Here is a 19326-nt window from a genome sequence, read left to right on the forward strand (position 1 = left end):
GAGGATTGGCAGCAGATGTTACCTCAGGGCTAATCTTCCTCAAAAAAAAAAAAAAGACAAAATGTTACCAAGGGTGAGGGGAGACCTGTATTCCTATATGTATATGGTGGAGTTGTAAATATTATAGCCATTCTGGAGAGCAATTTGGTGTTATCAAAATTGAAAAAGCTCATCTAGCAATTCACTTCTAGGAATTTAACTGGAGAAAACCTCCCTTGTGCTCTTGAGGAGGTTTGCTGCAACAGTGTTGGCAATACAGGGAAAAAAAATAAAACATCCTAAACAACCATTAATAAGGAAATGAAAAAGCAAAATGTTCATTTACAACAGACAATCATATAACATTAGAAAGGATAAATTAACTCCCAAACATCTACATGGATGAATCTTAAAAGCGTGGAATGGAGTGAAAAAAGCAAGACACAAAGATCATGCAGCAGGCTTACCATTTACACAAAACTGGTGAAATGTGAAATACCAATATTTTGTATTTCCAGTAGATAAATATATGCACATAAAAGTATTTTCTTTTTGAAGACTGAAAATATTGTCACAAAACTCAAACCTGAGGACCTCTAGAAGGCGGCAGAGGGGTTGGAATGGGAGTACCAGGTAAAGAAGCCTTGGGGTTTATCTGGAATGTCCTAATTTTAAATGGAAATAGTAAAACTATATATTCATAGAGTGTGTCACTTTTTGAAAATTAACTTTAAAAAAGGGATAGAGGCAAATATGCCAAAATGTTAACAGTGATTAATGTTGGATGGTGAGAAAATGGATGACTGTCATCTTTTTCTCTTTTCTGAATTTTTAAAAATAATAGGAAGGGTGAAAATATGAAAAAGAATGAAAAGCATATTTTTCATTTCTTTAAAAGCACGTGGCAATAAACGAAGAAGAGAGTGCAAAGGAGGAGCTTCGAGATCAGGTTCCCCACAGCCCAGGTCAAGCCCTTTCCATCTTTTCATCACAGTCCTCTGTGGCTCTCCACACTCACCCACGTTTTGGATTCATTACATTTTAAGTTTGATCCAGTGGAGGTGATGCGTGTGAGCTGGTGGAGCAGAAAGCAAAAGTGATTCCCTCCACTTCAGCCCTCATCTCACAGGGCCCAAACGTCAACTTTAAAAACAATTCCTGTTTACAGTCCTGGGAAGGCTCAGGCGCCAGACTGAGAGACACGCACACTTCCAGAGACAGTCGGCTGTTCAGTCTTTCTAAAGGGCAGTTTCGCTGTGCTCAAGAGCCTAGACGTATCATGTTCTTTGACCTTGTAATTCCACATCTGGGAATCTACCCGAGGAAATGATCAGAGATGCACACAAAGGTTAATGTACAGAGAAGTGCGTCACAGCCTTAATTCTATCAACGAAAAATGACAACAACTTAAATGTCTCCAAATTGTTAAAAAGGAGAATGGTCAGAACAAGTAAAAATTCTGCAGAATATTATGTTGCCTAAAAGTCATGTTTTCAAAGAACACTGAGGTCAGAAAAAAAACAGAATGCAGAATATCTTAAGAGACAGAGAAAACTAGAAGAATATATACCAAAATATTATTGGCAGATATCCCTGATTGGGGGGATTATAGGTAAATTTTTTTCTTGACATTTTCTTATATTTTCCACTTTTTATCCAAAAGCATGTCTTATTATATAATCATAAGGAATATTATTTTTCAAAATAAATTGAGTCTATATGTATGTGATCATAAAGATTTTACGTATAATGAAATTGATACTATATAAAATTGGGTTATAGTTACAGCCACATATATCCGTTATTAGAGAATTGTTATACATAAGCAAATTTTCCATATAACCAGATTATCCCTTTAAGCACCAACATTTTAAAACATTTTTCTATTTTCTGAATAATTCTAAAGTATATATTTATCTGCTGTCTTAAGCAAACACCGACTTTTCTTGATGAGTACAGGGATGTCTTTGAGGACAAGTATTACATCTAGGGCTTTTTGCCTTTACACAAGTTTTTAACTGTAGCATCAGCTTTTCATAGTATTTCCATTCTTCCCTCTGTCAAGCTACCAGCAGTCCTATTCCCTTCTTATAATTGCATTCGTCTAATGTCTCCTGCCTGAGCAAACAAGTGAGCAGTCTTGTTGGAAAAGTGGCAAAAAACAAAGCTAAAAATCAGTAAAGTATACACTTTTTAGTGTGTAGAATTTGTTACACCTATTTTCGCTTCTCAGGCCTCTGTGTTGCCCGCTTCTGTGTTCACAACTATTTTCTACAGAGACAGTGAAGTTACCAGAAAAGTGATTTCCAGATAAGAGACAAGGTCGTGGTGATTTCCTAACCGACTCAAAGAACAGTGATCAAAGCCTGAACTCAGGGCAGCTTGATCAAACCCAGCATTCTCCTTGGGCCCAAGGTGGCCTTTGAAGAGCTCTTGAGTGACGGGGGCTAGTCTTACCACACGAGGACATCCTCCACTCTCTCTTCCCAGGGTGGGCCATGTACCAGCAGCACTGACATCACCTGGGAGCCTGACGGACCACTAACAAGATGAGTCTGAGGTCTCCCTTTGTCTACAATACAATGTAAACAGCAGCACTGGCAGTGTAGTGGGGTGGGAAGATGAAAAATCAAAAGCCCTACATTTAGTGTCTGTCATGAATTAAGAGCTCAGTGAATATTGTTGTCGTTCTGATGTTTCAAAAGTATTTTATTCTTTTGCATTTCACAAAGTTTTTTGAAGTTATGACAACCTATAATAGGATTGAAAATAGATATATATGTGGATATATACATATATATGCTGTCATCACCATAAAAATAGAGGTGCAATCATATTTTTAAATATCTTCTAATTAAAACTCACTTGAAAACGGATTTGGAAACCAAGGTTAAACAGAAAGTATCCAGGTGACTCATCAAATTTTTCATTTTCATTCCATTTTTGCATTCATCCTAACAAATAATTATCCAGAGCCTTATAGGTGCGAGGCAGTGTGGTAGGATGCGAAGATGAATCTTAATAGTCCCTAGAGACAGGGTGCTCTTGGCTGATAAAAAAATAAGATAGATGGATGTTAGTGAGTAAAATCAAAGAAGAAACTGCTAAGTTCTGTTAGAGTTTGTCAGTTAAGCTATTTTACATGCAAGAAACTGACTCTGGGTAGTTGAAGCAAAAAAAAGTTTCTTGGTAGGATATCAGGTATATATTATTCAGGACAGCCTAGGTTATGGTGCTGTAACAAACATCCTCCAAATCGTTATTTCTGGGACATGCGACAAATCCCATGTGGGTCAGCAGAGGCTCTGCTCTGCGCTCACTCAGGGCCTCAGACTGACAGAGGGTTCATGTCACCTGAAACACAGTTTCCTTGGTGACCAGGCAGGGGTCTCTAGAGACTGGAGGTTCGCAAGGGGCTTTTTACTGCCTCAGCCTGAAAGTGACATGTGTCATTTCTATTCTAATGTCATCAGTCAGAACTAGTCACACGGTCTGCCCTAACTGCAGGGGGCTGGGAGACGTAAGGGGACAAATGGAATAATGAGTGAGTTTACTGTCTCGGCTACCGGGGGCTTCAGAGACTCCAAGGAAAAGCTGAAGAATCAGCTCGTGCTCTGAACAGGGATCAGAGCAGCTTGGGAGAGCCGGCCAGCAGGAGCTGATGGAGATCCAGTCAGCTGTCCACCATCTGCAGCCCTGTCACCCATCTCCACATTTGCACCGGAGGGAGAGAACAGCTGACTGGTCCAGTCAGGTTTCAGGTCCCCGCCCAGGTCAGAGGTAAGTGGACAACGTGATTGACAGTTCCACCAAAAGGGGGAGGGATCACCCATCCAAACAGAATTGCTGTGCTATTAGAACAGAAAGGGAGGGAACGCAGGTGGGCAAGGACACAGACCTGCTCCAGACCTGGCCAGGAAACCCAAGTATTCAGAGTTGACAGAATCGAGAAGGTTTATGGAAGAGGTGGCTGTCAAGATGAGCCTTGAAGGGTGGGATGAATTTGAAGAGAAGGAAAGCTAATCTAAACTGAAAGGGCAGTATAAGCAAGTGGGGATGCAGAAGAGCAGCAGTCACTGCAAGGAGGAGAAGACTAGTTGAGTTCGACTAGAAGAAGTGATTTCAGTTACTTTTTCACCCCCAAAGCTCACCCGGCCTGTCTTTGCTCCACATGGCGTCAGCTCCGGGGACACCGGGGAGGGGCTGGTTGGAATGGCTCAGCCTCCATCAGGAGTTTGGAGCCCTGGTCCGCCGTGTCGGCTGAGGTTCTCAGTTCTCCTCCCCTGTGGTTAGCTTACACTTCCTCACGGCATAGGGGTCTCAGCGCAGTTGGACTGCTTCTCTGGTGGCTTAGGGCTCCCGAGGGGGCAGAACCAGTGTCTGCTGGGTCGTCTTGGCCCAGACTGCGCCCAGACTGGCACAGCATCAGGTCCTTTCTATTCTAGGAGTGAAACTCCTAGAACTAGACTCCTAGACTCACAGGACCAGTGCCAATTCAGAGTGGGAGGGGGCTGTGCAAGATGGTGACTCCTGGGTTAACTGGGGCCGTCTTTGGAGTTCAGCTACCATGGAGGGCGGACGTGTACTTGGGCTTCCTCCCCACAAGCTCCAGCGTGCGGTGTGGAGTGGGCAGTGGGCATTGTCGGAGGAAAGAGAAGTTGGGGGCTAGGCTGTACAGCCTAAAGAGTTTAAACTTCTAAAACATAAAGGAAAACGATGGTGGTGCGCACGGGGTGTGGGCAGAGGTCTTTGGCTTCATGGGCCTCCCTCCAGATTTTCCCCAGATGTCTTACTGGCCAGAACTGAACCACATCACCACCCCTCCTGCAAAGCAGCCTGGGAAAGTGAGGATCTGTTCAACGGGACGGGATTGCTGTCTTCAGCCAACCATCTTTCTTTCTCTTGGCGTGGGCCACTGCAGCCTGAACGACGTGGGAGGGAAGAAGGGGTACCGTGGTCCTGGGTGGGCTATCACAGAGGCTGCCGCCAGCAACAAAAAGCAGAGAAGGATGTTACTTTCATTCAGATGAGAGAGAGTTAGGGCCTAGCCCAGGGCAGAAGCAGCAGAAGAGGGAAATAGGCCAGATGTGAAAATGAGTACAGAAGTGGAGCGGACAGACCATGGCGGCTCGTGGCTGTCTTTTACGAGACAGAGGGAGAAAGAGGAGAGAGAGAGAGGGAAGCCAAGGATGACGACATCATTTCCAGCTTGCTTAATTGGATGATGACATTATTAACTGAGGCTGAGAACAGAGAAGGGGAAGTAAGGTTGGAGAAAGATAACGACTTTGGTCTTGGGCATTTGGAGTCTGAGGGGTCTGAGAGAAAGCTAGGGGGAAACGGCCACAAGGTGTGGGTCGTGAGACACTAGGACATGGGAGGACGGGCAGGGCCAGATGTGGAGACTGGGGATTATCAACAGAGAGCTGCCGTCAGAACCACGCTGTCAGCTTACATCTCTGCTTGTACGAGGCCCAGGGGAATGTGCATCCCCAGCTCCTCACAGAGGTTCCTGTGGGAAGAGGGTCTGGACAGAATGGGCGTAGATCCAGGGGAAACTGTGCCGTGACTTTATATACTTACACATTGCTGAAGCTTTCCTGATGGACATATATCCACTATGAGAAAGGAATGTTCATAAATGAGCTGAGCAAGAAGGAGAAGGACGAGGTGAATGATTCCACTTAGAGGAGGATGAAAAGTAAGAGAAAAGGTGATCAGAGACTCAGTGCTGAATCTTGTAAGTCAACGCACGAGAACATTTCACCAAGAATGAGCTGCTGCGGAGGTGGAGAGGACTGGATGAGAACTTGAAAAGGAAAGGTGTGTGTTTCTGAAGCTGTCATGTTGATCCTAGGAAGTGTGGTTAATGTGTTGATGAAATATGCTCATACACACAGAGATGTGGTGACAGGAGACGAGAACACGGCAGCCTGCAAAAGCATTGGGCCAGAGAAATGACATTTCTTGGTTCCAGGAGACCAATCATATTCTTAAAATGAATTATCCCACCGCTCCTCGCTTTTCAGCTTGTTTCTGACCCGCCGTAGGAGCAGCAAACAACAAGTGTACACGTGTTACACAAACCTGTACAAGGTACACACAGTTATTCCTGTGACATCCTGCACCACCATGGGACCGGTAGTTGTTGTGGTAAAAATATGTTGTGCATTTGTCTTTCCCACGAAATTTTTTCTAGCCACAAAATTCACTAGAATCAAGAGAAGCCTAACCCCTGCCCCCCTTTTCTCAGCAACAGAGAGACAGAGCCTCCGACACAAGAGAATAACGAATAACGTAGCAGAACGGGGTTAGAAGCACCGGGGAAACAAGGTCAGATGCCATATGTAATGGCTCTCTGCCAGCCAACAGCACACTGAACGCCATGTTACAGCTTAGATTACGGGATGCCCCTGATTAAATGAACAAGGCTGTGTGATAAGATGGAGCAAAAACAGAGCCTGTGGACTTTGGATTATGCACTTGTGAGTGTTCCTCTTTCCCTTCCAGCACTTTCTTTGGCCATGTGCTCACCTGCTTTCCTATGGACACACTGCAGGACTGCCCATGAAGCCAACACACACTAGCGGGCCAAGAAGCATTACCCATCTATGACCTCAGTTGGCAGCCAGCTCTTCTGCTAATGTGAGTCTGGGTGGGGGAGTGTGGGCGCTAGACAGTAGGGGCAGTCATCAAAAGCCCACTTCCTGGGCCTTAGGAGTCCAGAATTTCCATCCTGGCACTGCCACTTTCTTTCAACAGCTACTGACTATAAATCTTTGTAATAATGTATTCAATGGAATACTCACAGCTAATACCAGAATACCCAACTAAAAGTGGCCTTCATAATAAGGACGTTTCAGATCTCATTTAACAGCATTCCAAGGTAGGAGGTTCCAGGGTTGGGGCAGCAACTCAACAGGGTCATAAAGGCCCCTGACCCTTCCATCTTTATGCTCTGACATCTTCACCATGTTGACTTTCATCCTTAGCCTTGCCTTCATGATCACAAGATGGCTGCCACAGCTCCAAGTATCACCTCTCTCCATGACCAAATTCTCTCTCTGTCTTTTTAGCAGAGAAGAAAATCTTTTCCAGAAGCCTCTTCTAACACTTCCAGTCAAGTCCTACTGCCCAAGATTAGGTCACATGCCCATGCCCAGCAAGGCTGGGAAGGTAAGTACTTTGCATTTTCAGTCTCTATAGTGCAACAAAAGGAACTGAGAATGACTATCGGGTAGGCAGCCAAACATCCACTGCAAGTAACAATAATGAGAATAAAAAGTGGTAATAGCGGCCAATATTTATTGAGCCATTGGTACATGTCAGATACCGTTCTAAGGGATAACATGCATCACCTTGGTTCATCCAAACCACACTGCTACAAGTGTGGTTATCGCTGTCCCCAATTTACAGACCAGGAAACTGAGGCTCAGAGAGGTTTAAAAACTTGCACACAATTAGAAAACCCACTCTTCGCCTTTTAGAGGCCAAGGTCACTAAGACAGTTCAGAGGAAGGCCCAGGCGGGGAAATAAATCACTGCCACACAGTGAGGTAAGTGCTAACTGATGGGGAGCGGAGTGTGAGTTAGTCAGAAACTGGCGGGCGTCTGCATCCCTTGGCCTCTCCTCTAGGCAAGAGAGACCGACACTGTGTTTCCAGCGAAACCTCCCAGGGAGGAAGGGACCAAAGAGAAGGGTTCAGGGAGACGGGGCAGACACAGGGGCCTCAGAAGCAGGAGAGCTCCCCAAACTGGGAAGGGGGGCATTTTGGGGTTGTGGGATGATGCCGTGATGCCTCAGGGTGCCCAGGGAGGTGACAAGACCCAGTGGGAATGACTGCGTGATGCTATGAGGGGAGGCTGCCTGCGTCCAGCCACTGCTCTGTGGTGCCTTTTGCAGATCAGAGCCCAGAGGCTCCCCGTAAGTGTCTGCACTGCACATGATCCTTCCACGCTCTGCTTCACCCTGGAAGCAGGGAGAGACTCCAGCAATCACTGAGAGTAATTTATTATACTCTGGGGCTTGCGGATTTGGCATCAGACTTAATTTTATTTGAAACAACAAATTCCTATGGCATTTCATACATCCAGAGAGAAAGCCAGCCTGACTTTCCAGCTGCATGCACAGATAGGTGGAGATGCAGATAAAGGAATCACTGCTCTGTCATAAGGAGAAGGAATCCAGGGAAGTCTCTACAGATGAGGTGCAGCTTAAGCAGGGTACTGAAGGATGAATAGGAGTTCACCAGGGGGCCAAGAGAAGAAAAAGGTCTATGCAAAGGCAGAGAGGCGTGAAAGACATTGCTCCCCCTCAGAACTGTGAGTATTCTGAGCATTGGGTAAATGGCACAGAGGTCAGGAGGTGAGCCTGGCAAAGGGGACGCTGGGCTTTATCTTGAGCTACAAGACCATGGGTAGGTAAGACACACAAGCAGAAATAAGTATGAACTGCAGACTTGAAACTGCAGAAATGAGCCTGAATGAGAAGCTTCCAAACTTGCACTTTTAAATAGCAGACCATTTTCTTATTTGTGAACCCCTTTATAAGTTGAAATTAGTGGTAACTCTGATATATGTCAGATATAATAGGGATAAATTTCTCCCCAAACACAATGGGACGCAGGAAACATGATTTTACTAGTAAATTAAACTAAGCCTGACTCACCAGTGACAGGCTGCTGTAACGGGAGCACTCATCCAGACCCAGTGAAACCAGCTATGACCCGTCCAGAGGGCTGGAGAGCGCCTGCAGTTTCCACCTGCACAGACGACTTCCAGAATGTCGACTGTCCTCTGCTGTCACCTCAAGCTGACTCCACGAGGCTGGACACAGGACTCTCCCCCTGGTCGCGCTTCCCTGGGGACACCAGGCAGCCACTTCTCTCTGGGCTGGGTACAGCCCCAGCTAGTCCTCAACCCTCCAGTAGCCCTGGTCCCAGAGTGGGAAACCGGCCCAGCTCAGCGCAATTCTGGAGGCCCGATCTCCCCAGGCTCTCTCAGGTTCAAGTTCAAGTGCCTAACAAGGTCTAAAGCCATATTTTTCAAAGTGAGAGTCATGGCCCATCAATTGCTTATACAATCGATTTACTATGTCATGACCTGTAACGCTTTAATTATTATATTTATGATTTATTATTACTTAAGATTTGAAGGGTGAAATGACTGTCTTTAATTTAATTATTTGTTTGTTTGCTTGTTTTGGTCATGCACATATTTATTTACTTTGATCAACCACCTAACATATTTTTGATATTTTGTGCCAAACATCTGATTATGAATATGTTCAAACATACGAAAAGGTTGAAAGAATTGTATGTTAAATATCTAGATTCCCACCATCTAGATTCTACCATTAACATATATTTTTTAATTTTTTAGATTAAGGTACAATTTAGATACAGTAAGAGTCACCCTTTTTAGTGCACGGTTCTACGAGTTTTGACAAACACAGTCGAGTAGCCACCACCACAGCCACGACACAGAACAGTTCCTTCCATCCAAAGTGCTCACCCCAGGCCCCCGCCCCAGCCCTGGTGCCAACCCTGGCTCCTGGCAACCCCTATTTTCTCTCCCCATAATTGGTCATGCAAACAGAGTCACGCAGCATGTAGCATTCTGAGTCTGGCTTCTTTCATAATGCACAGTGTGCTGGAGACTTTTCCACGATGCTGTGTGTATCAGAAGACTTTATTTTTATTGCTGAATAGTATTCCATCCTGTGGAGAGACCTCTGGTTGTTTCCATTTTTGGCAATTACAAATAAAGTCACTGTAAACATTTGCAGACAGGTTTCTGCAGGAACCTAAGTTTTCATCTCTCTAGGGTAAAGCCTAGGAGTAGAAAAGTGTGTAGTATGATAAAACATATGTTTTATGTTTGTAAGAAACTGCCAAAATGTTTCCCACGTGGCTGTATCATTTTGCATTCCCACCAGCAATCTATGAGAATTCAGTTGTTTCCATCCTCACCATCACTTGGTGGTGTTGGTATATTTTTAAAATTTTGGCCATTCTCATATGTGTGTTGAGTTATCTCAATGTGGTTTTGATTTGCATTTCTCTAATGCCTAATGATGTTGGGCATCTTTTCATGTGCTTATTTGCTATATGTCTATATATATTGGTGAAATGTCTGTTCAAATCTTTTGCCAATTTTTAAAAATTGAGTTCTTTTCTTTTGTTATTTTTTGGTTTTTGGTGAGGAAGATTGGTCCTGAGATAACATATGTTGCTAATCCTCCTCTTTTTGCTTGAGAAAGATTGTCACTGAGCTAACATCTGTGCCAATCTTCCTCTATTTTGTATGTGGGACGCCACCACAGCATGGCTTGATGAGCAGTGTGTAGACCACACTGGGATCCAAACCAGCGAACCCTGGGCCAGTAAAGTGAAGCGCATGAACCCAGCCACTACACCACCAGGCTGGCCCCTGAGTTGTTTTCTTATTTTTGAGTTTTGAGAGTTCTTGATGTATCCTGGGTACAAGTCCTTTCTTAGATATTTAATTTGCAAATATTTCTTTACAGTCTGTGACTTGTCTTTTTATTTCCTTAATAGTGTCTTTTAAAGAGCAGAAATGTTTAATTTGGGGGAAGAACAACTTACCAACTTTTTCACATATCTATATTACCATTTTAAAACATCTCTCTTGAGATATAACTCATAAACCACAAAATTGACTCATTTAAAGGGGCCAGCCCAGCGGTGCAACAGTTAAGGTCACATACACCACTTCAGCAGCCCAGTGTTCGCCAGTTCGCATCCCGGGTGCAGACCTATGCACTGCTTGTCAAGCCATACTGTGGCAGGCATCCCACATATAAAAACATAGAGGAAGATGGGCATGGATGTTAGCTCAGGGCCAGTCTTCCTCAGCAAAAAAAAAAAGAGGATGGGTGGCAGATGTTAGCTCAGGGCTAATCTTCCTTAAAAAAAAAAATTTCACCCATTTAAAGTCTACAACTCAATGGCTTTAGTACATTTAGACTTGTGCAACCTTCACCACAATAAATCTTAGAACATTTTCCTCACCCTGGGAAGAAACCCGGTAGGCCTTGACCATCAGTCTCCTCTCCCATTCCCATTTTCAGCCCTGGGCAACACTAATCTACTTCCTGTCTCTATAGATTTGCCTATTGTGGACATTGCATATAAACAGAACCACACAACATGTGGTCCTTTGTGACTGGCTGCTTTCACTCAGCAGGATGTTTTCAAGGTTCATCCATGTTGCAGCACGTATCAGTACTTCATTTCTTTTTATTCGCAAATAATATCCCCTCGTATGGATATACCACATTTTATTTTTCCACAATCAGTTGATGGACGTTTGGGTCGTTTCCACCTTTTGGCTGTTACGAATAATGCTGCTATGAACATTGTACAAGTTTTTATATGGACACATTTTCATTTCTCTTGGTTACAGTCATGAGTCATTTAATGATGGGGATACATTCTGAGAAATGTGTTATTAGGCGATTTTGTCATTGTGCAAACATCATAGAGTGCACTTACACAAACCTAGATGGTACAGCCTACTACACACCTAGGCTACATGGTACCAATCTGGTGGGACCACCATTGTATCTGCGGTCCGTCATTGACAGAAACATCATTATGCAGCGCATCGCTGTATATACCCAGGAACAGAGTTGCTAGATCATATGGTAACTATGTTTGACCATTTGAGGAACTACCAGACTGTTTTCCAAAGTGGCTGCCCCATTTTACATCCCCGCCTGCAATGTATGAGGGTTCTAATTTCTCAACATCTTCACCAACACTTGCTGCTGTCTGTCTTTTTGGTAATATGCACATCCAGTGCATGTGAAGTGGTATCTCACTGATTTGCATTTCCCTGATGATGTTGAGCACATTTTGGCCTATCTTTTTGGTAGTAGTCACACTAGTGGGTGTGAAGTGCTATCTCATTGTGGTCTTGATTTGCATGTCCCTGATAATGTTGAGCATCTTTTCATGTGCTTGATGGCCACTCCTATATCTTCTTTGGAGAAAAATGTCTATTCAGATCCTCTGCCCATTTTTAAATTGGATCGTTTGTACTGTTATAACTGAGTTGCAATCTTTGTTCACATATTCTAGATACAAGTCTTTTATCAGATATCTGATCTGCATAAATTTTCTTCCATTCTGTGGATTGTCTTTTCACTTCCTTGATAGTGTCCCTTTTAAATGTGATGATGTCAAGTTTATCTATCTTTTTTCTTTTATTGTTTGTGCTTTTTTGTCATAGCTAAGAAACCGTTGCCTGGTCAAAGGCAGGAAGATTTACACCCATGTTTCCTTCTAAGAGTTTTATAGTTTAGCTCTTACATTTAGGTCCTTGGCCCATTTTGAGTTAATTTTTGTATATAAGGTGAAGTAAGGATCCAACTTCATTCTTTTGCATGTGGACATCCAATTATCCTAGCATCATTTATGGAAAAGGCTAGTCTTTCCTCATTGAATTGTCTTGACATGCATCAACATTTTATTATATTTGCTTTATTACATATCTGTCAATCTTTCCATTCCTCTATGCATCCACCAATCTATCTTATTTTTTGTTGCATTACAAAAAGTGAGGTGCAGACACCAGAATATTGCCTCCTAACACATCAGTATGCATATCATCACGTACAGTTCAATATTTGGCCAAAATTATATTCCTTTTGATGTAAAATTTAGACACAATGAAATGCACAAATCTTAAGTATACTATTTGACGAGTTTTGACAAATGCATTCACCTATGCAATGCAAATCCTTTGTCAAGATATAGAACACCACCACCCCAGAAAGTTCCCTCTCATACATTTATTTTTATGTATTTATTTTCGACAAATGCATGTGCCCATGTAACCACCACCACCCCAACCAGGATGTGGAACATTTCCATCTCCTAAGAAAGTTCTCTTTCACTTCTGTGCAGTTAATCTTGCCCCACCCGGTCCACACCCCAGGCAGCCACTGATCTCACTTTTACCACTATAGATGAGTTTTGCCTGTTACAGGATTTCATATAAATGAAATCATATATGTACTATTTTGTGATCAGCTAATTTTGCCCCTGACCAACATTTTAAAAACAAAATAAAACAGAGTAGAAAATATCAGAATGAATGGTATATGGCAGGGTGAAATATTGCTTTGTTGATCTTTGTTTCAGAAGTACACATACAGGTGTGTGTGTGTGTGTGTGTGTGTGTGTGTGTGTGATTGTAGCGGGCCAAAATAGAAAATGCTTTTCTTACTGTAGGTTGTAATAAAAACCAATTAAAAGCTACTGTTCTCCTGGATCAGCACCCCATCTTTCTTTTTAACCTGTTTTGTCACCCTCCCTGCCCCTTCAGCTCCCTGATCTCATTTCAATTAACAGTGATTGTTCTCACCATCATCCCTTTGCAAATTCTGTTCCTACCCTGGGGTCACTCTCCCCACCTCATCCCACTCTCTCAAACTGGAGAACTCCTACTCACCCATCAGATCCTCGCCTGGTTGGCCCTCCCTCTAGAAAACCTTCTCTGTTCCCATGCTTCCCTCTCAGAACTGGTATCATGTTGTACCCTAAATATTTGATCACTCCTCTCTCCTCCAGCTGACCACAAGCCCCTTGGGGACAGGCGTCTTGTTCACCTTTGCAGTCTCTAGCTCCTAGGATACGATGACACACAATAGGCATCCATAAATATTCACTGAATGAACCCCTGGGTTCTGGGTGACAGGGTTTTAAATGAACCAGCCTGATTCTTTCCCAAGGCTCCATTCCTGCTCATTTTATTGTCCCAAATGAGGCTGATTTCTTAACCAACATCTTTCTTAACCTCCTTCAACTGCCCCGACACCTTAGCCTTTCATTTTCCTCTCTCCACACCCAATACTAGTCCTTTCATCATTGTTACTTCCTCCCAGACAGGCTGAGGCAAACCACTGTCATTAGGAGGCTGACGTCAAACCCTCATCTCTGTGGCCTTTGCCGCAAACCCCGCCCCGATCTTGCCAAAATGACCCTAATTCTGTGACTCTGAATATGGGAGGACGTGTGTATGGTGTGCGTGTGCATGCACATGGAGAGATGTTCACCAGCAAAATGTCACCAGTGGCTACCTCTGAGATTTCAGATGATTTCCACTTAACTTTTCATACTTTTCTGTATGGCTTCAACTTTCTAATGAAGAATGCGTCAATCACCTACTGCTACGGTAATGCTGCCACAGGCCCTCAGCGGCTACGACAGTCAGAGTTCATGCTTACACTCGGTGTAAGCCAGGTAGCTCTGCCGACCCTGGCTGGGCCCTTCATGTCTGGACATTGGCCGGCTGTTGACTGATCTAGACTGGTGTCGCCGGGGCAGGTGAGGTGTCTCTGCTCCACATTCTCTCTCATCCTATGGGTGAGCCCAGCCCGCAGACGTCCTTAAGGTTGATGGCAAAAGCAGCCATAAGTCCAATTATGGAAGCTCATTTCAAGCTTCTGTCCCATCACATCTGCTAATATCCCATCGTCCAAAACAAGTCACATGGCTGAGCTCAGAGTCCAAGAGACGGACACTTACAAGTTCCATGGCAAGGAGTGTGGAGACAGGGAGAGGTAAAGAATCGGGGCCATCACTGCGATCTCCCACAAAATCTCCATCATTGCAATGTCCTATCTTCATATTCAGAAAGAGCAGTAAAGCTGGTTTCAAGCAAGCTGGCTGCCAGAGCTCCGGCCCTACCCCTCTTCCCTCTTGGTTGGCATGTGGCTGGGGCAGGTGGTACAGGTGAGAGATGCCTGTGGGAAGGGCAGGTGACTCTCTGTCTCAGCAGCCCCAGCAAAATCTCAGAGTCTCATTGGCTCCGACGGGTCACATGCCCATCTCTGACTGAATCACTAAGGCCCAGGGACCGCATGTTCTGATTGGCCACCTCTGAGTCACCTGCCCACTTCTGGAGCTCAGGTGGAATGGTTCACCAGAGGAATATCAAGCATGCTACAGAGGGCTGACTCACATTAGCTAGTCCCAGAAGTCCCCGAGACAAGTGGTTTCCATGGGAGGTGATCCCAGAAGGTGCCGTGAGAGAGTGGGGAAGTGAAAGGAGGAAGGAAGGAAGCTTCCCCGAGCAGGTTAACTGGGGCCTGGGGCTCGGTCTCTCTGGGACCTCTGGGAGATGGAAGGACATGCCTCAGAGCTGTCCTCCCACATCCCCTGAGAGGTGAGGAGACTAGGGTATTTCTCCGCCAACTCTGGTCAGCACTGGCTGAGGGCTGCTCCCGTGGGCAGGAACTGTCTGGCACATCTGTCTCCATCTGCACAGGTTAAGAGGCCCCTGTGGCCAGGTCCCAACGCTAACCAACTGCCAGGACATGGGTTCATTTGGGTCTAGGTCCTGCCCTCGAGGCAAGGACGCCCGTAGGTGCAGCCTCCAGACAGAGATCCCAGAGAGGACACCCATAGGTGCAGCCTCCAGAGATCCCAGAGAGGAAGTGTAGCAGAGTGGAGAGGAGCACGACTGTGGAGTTGGGGAGACATGGGGTGCAGTCCCCTTTTACCACTTGTTAGCTGTGAGACCTTAGGCAAGTTACTTAATCTCTCTGAGCCTCAATTTCCTCATCTATAAAATGGGAATATACAAGGTTGTTTGAAGATTAAATGAGACCATTGATTATATGGCACTGGGGACGTGCTAAGTTTCCAAGAATTGAGAGCTACAGGGCCAAGTCCAGTCTGGAGGAATGACATTTCTCAGGAGGGATGTCCCAATGTCCTGAGACAAGGAGAAGAGGGAAGACCCAGCCAGGGGTCAGCTGAATTAAAGAAGAAAGACATGGATGGTCCTAAAGGACTAGCAAAAGATGTCACCGAGGAGCAGCAGCGCTGACTGTGCCAGAGGCGGCCAGAGGACCCAGGAGCAGATCTGGAAATAAAAGGTGCTCCTCTAGGAAATGGACCCTGTGAGTGCGGGTGCCTGTCGCCGTGCCCCGTGCTCAGACAACCCGGTGCTGCACTGCAGTCTCCTTGCAGGACAGCCAGAGGGCAGGATTGGGGTACCGCCCTGTTGACGGTGTTGCCATGGTGCATTCCTACTCCCTTCCCTGGAGGAGACTAACCAGTAAAAATACTTCCTTACCACAGGTTGAGCACGCAGTTCAGCACTGCAAGAGTTAAGGTTAAAAACCCAACATGGAGCTGGCCAGTGGTGCAGCAGTTAAGTCCGCATGCTCTGCTTTGGCCGCCCGGGGTTTGTGGGTTCGGATCCTGGGTGCGGACATGGCAGTGCTTGGCAAGCCATGCTGTGGCAGGCATCCCACATATAAAGTAGAGGAAGATGGGCACGGATGTTAGCTCAGGGCCAGTCTTCCTCAGCAAAAAGAGGAGGATTGGTGGCAGATGTCAGCTCAGGACTAATCTTCCAAAAAAAAAAAAAAATCCAACAAACTGGCTTGAGGAAATAACCAAAATGTCCAGGGTAAGATCCTGCTGGCTTCAGGCCTGGCTGGATCCAGGAGCTCAGACAGTGACACTAGGACCTAATTTCACTCTCTCTTTCTCCATCTCTTGACTCCATTCTGTGGGTTTCCATTTACAGAAAGGCCCTCTTCTTGTGGTTAGAAGATGGCACCCAACAGTAATGCAGTTAAAATCCCACACCTTCCACACTCAAATCCAGTACCAAAGGGTGTCAGTGCTTTTGTCCCAGCAGTCCCACAGAAAGTATTGAGGTTCACCCTAACTGGACTAGCTGAGGGCACTTAGGTCACATGGTTGCCCCTGACCAAGCTCTGTGGCCTTGTGGCCATGTGGACAGCAGAACTGGCAGCACTGACTAACTTAGGCCTGGGCCACACGCTCCATTCCTGGCTGGGCGTGGGGTCCCACGCAGATATGTGGATGGAGGGATGTGTCGGGTGGGTAGGTCCCCAGAGGCAAAGCTGGGCTGTTGCCTGGCAACAAGGGGACAAGTGTGTGTGCGTGTCAAACCACCCACGTCGACTATAAACCCATCCACAGTTCCTATGGCTTCAGCCAAACAGCTGAAGAGGTGGAGCCAGGCCAGCCGACCGGTGATATCCTGCTGACTGGTGAGGCTGCCCTGGGAACCCAGAGAACCCCACGGGAAAGCAGCCAACGGGGACCCCCAGTGTGCCAAGAGCTGGCTTCCATGTTCCTTAACCATCTGCACTTCAGCTCCCCCTCAGCCACTTCGTGCTGGGCAGCTGTGGGTGACTCACCGGGCTCTCCAGGTCTCAGCCACCCCACTGCATGCATTCATCCATCTACTCACCAGGCCCTCTGCGGGTGCTGGGGGTACGAGGCCGTTGCTTTTGACAGTATCCAGTACCTGGCACAGTACCCGGTACATAGTAGGTACTCAATAAATACTGGTTGGGGGAGGAAATGAATGAGACAAACAAAGTCACAGCCTGCAGAGAGCTCACTGTCTAAGGGAGAAAACAAGCACAAAATCACAACGCGCCCATCGCACTCATCAAGGGACCTTGGATACAGAGGAGGGGGCCGGCCTGGGAAGCTTAAGAATTCTCCACTAAGGCGGCAGCAAGCCTTCAAAGAAGAGGGTGGTTTTGCAGGCTGAGGAAAGGGGGAAGGGCACAGCCAGCCCAGGGAACAGCGTGCAAAGCGGCACAGCGCTGGAGGAGGGAAGCTCATGTTATTAATCGTTTACTGTGCAGCAGAAATGTTCTGTTTGCCTCTACGCTCTTGGAAAGGATTGAATTTATCCACAACGAAATAGGAGGACACGCCTATTGGCGTGCCTAGAATCCTTCTGCCTATTGCCGTCCCCTATGCTAGGCCTCAGCTGTCACTCGGGTTATTGTGACACCCCTCCAGCTGGTCAGCAGCTGTGTCTCCTTCAAGTTCACCGTCCAAGCAGCTGCCAGGGGGATTGTTCTAAATGCTGAGCCTCTCGTGCCTTTGTTTGGAATCCTGCCCTGCTCCACATCCCCGGAGGCTGGTGTTCAAGACCTTTTGTAATACAGCCCTGAGCTGCATGGCTCACCCCCTCATGCAGCACTCCCCCAGATAGACCTATACACCTCCAACCTTGCTCATGCTGCTCCTTCTGCCTCGGATGCCCATGTTCCCCTCCACCCGGTCAGCATGCTGCTCCCCCTCAACTGCAGCTCTCTCCTCTTCGCAGATGCCCTCAGGACCCATTTCAGAGGCCTCCCTCCTTGGTAATCCCCATACTTCCTGTTTGTATAGTTTTGTCCCCAGTCACAGTCTGGTTGTGTTCAATTTGACAACCATTTCTTGTGCCCTCATTGCTATGAGCTACAGATCACCCTGGGGTGATCTTGGGTGACCTTCCCTTGGGGGAAGAGAAATGAGATGAGTAAGGCTGAGTCACCGCCATTGCAGAGACCACCGGCTGGTGAGAGAGTCTTCCCTGTGGTCAAATTATCTTTTATAGGTCAGAAGCCTGTTTCCTTTGACCCAGTAGTTCTAACCTGGAGGCCATTCCCCCCGAGGGGGCATCTGACAAAGTCTGGAGACATTTTGGTTGTCACACTGGGGAGACGCTCCTGGAATCCAGTGGACAGAGGCCAAAGATGCTGCTAAACATCCTGCAGTGCATAAGACAGCCTCTCGTGACAAAGAATCACCCAGCTCAAAACGGCAGTAGCGCTGAGGTTGAGAAACTCTGGTTTAACCTTTAAGCAAGAAAGTCAACTCTGTGAACTCTGAAAGCTGAGTCAGTGGTGGTCTGGAGGAAGACAGCCCTGGAGGACAGCGCAATTCAGGACTTTTTTTCCTTTCTTCCAGGAAGTCAGTGACGTAAACAGGCAAGAGTCTTTTGATCTTCAGCAAGAAACAGTAAGCCCCGTGTCCATTCCTCCCAGATGCCAAATCATACATATTGCAACAAGCAAACTGAGCACACGTCTGTTAGGTTCCTGGGTGATGATTCTCTCTCCTGAGAACGCGTGCTCACTCAGCACTCAGCACTCAGCAGTGACAGGATCGTGACCAAGTTACTTACCCTCTCTGTGCCTGTTTCCTCATCTGTAAAATGGACCTAGTAACAGTACCCACTTCCTGGAGTTTTTCTAAGCCTTAATTAATGCATAACAAGAACCTACAGCAGGGTCTGACACATTGTGCCACATCGCTATGCAAGTGATAGATCTTAACGTCATCCTGTCACCACCACCACCACCACCATCAACATCCCCATCATCATCCCGACCACTATCACCACCAACATCATCATCACAACCATACCTACCACCACCATCACCATCACCACATCATCCTCATCAACATCATCATCCCTAGGACCATCATATTATCAACGTCATCACCAGCACCATCGTATCATCATCGTCATGATCATTTCCTTTTA

General features: G+C 46.0%; 1 protein-coding gene and 1 long non-coding RNA gene across 4 annotated transcripts in view; one reads left to right on the plus strand and one right to left on the minus strand.

The window, feature by feature from the left end:
* The window catches only part of NSMCE1 (NSE1 homolog, SMC5-SMC6 complex component), a 58855-nt gene that overhangs the window by 38727 nt on the left and 802 nt on the right, over positions 1–19326 (minus strand). The window lies entirely within an intron of this gene.
* LOC124242990 (uncharacterized) lies at positions 3543–9987 on the plus strand. The gene is made up of 4 exons (XR_006889565.1): positions 3543–3759; positions 6490–6624; positions 7059–7155; positions 8651–9987. It is a non-coding gene; the product is annotated as an uncharacterized LOC124242990 (long non-coding RNA).

Source organism: Equus quagga, chromosome 7 (assembly GCF_021613505.1).
Source record: "Equus quagga isolate Etosha38 chromosome 7, UCLA_HA_Equagga_1.0, whole genome shotgun sequence".
Classification (NCBI taxonomy): Eukaryota; Metazoa; Chordata; class Mammalia; order Perissodactyla; family Equidae; genus Equus; species Equus quagga.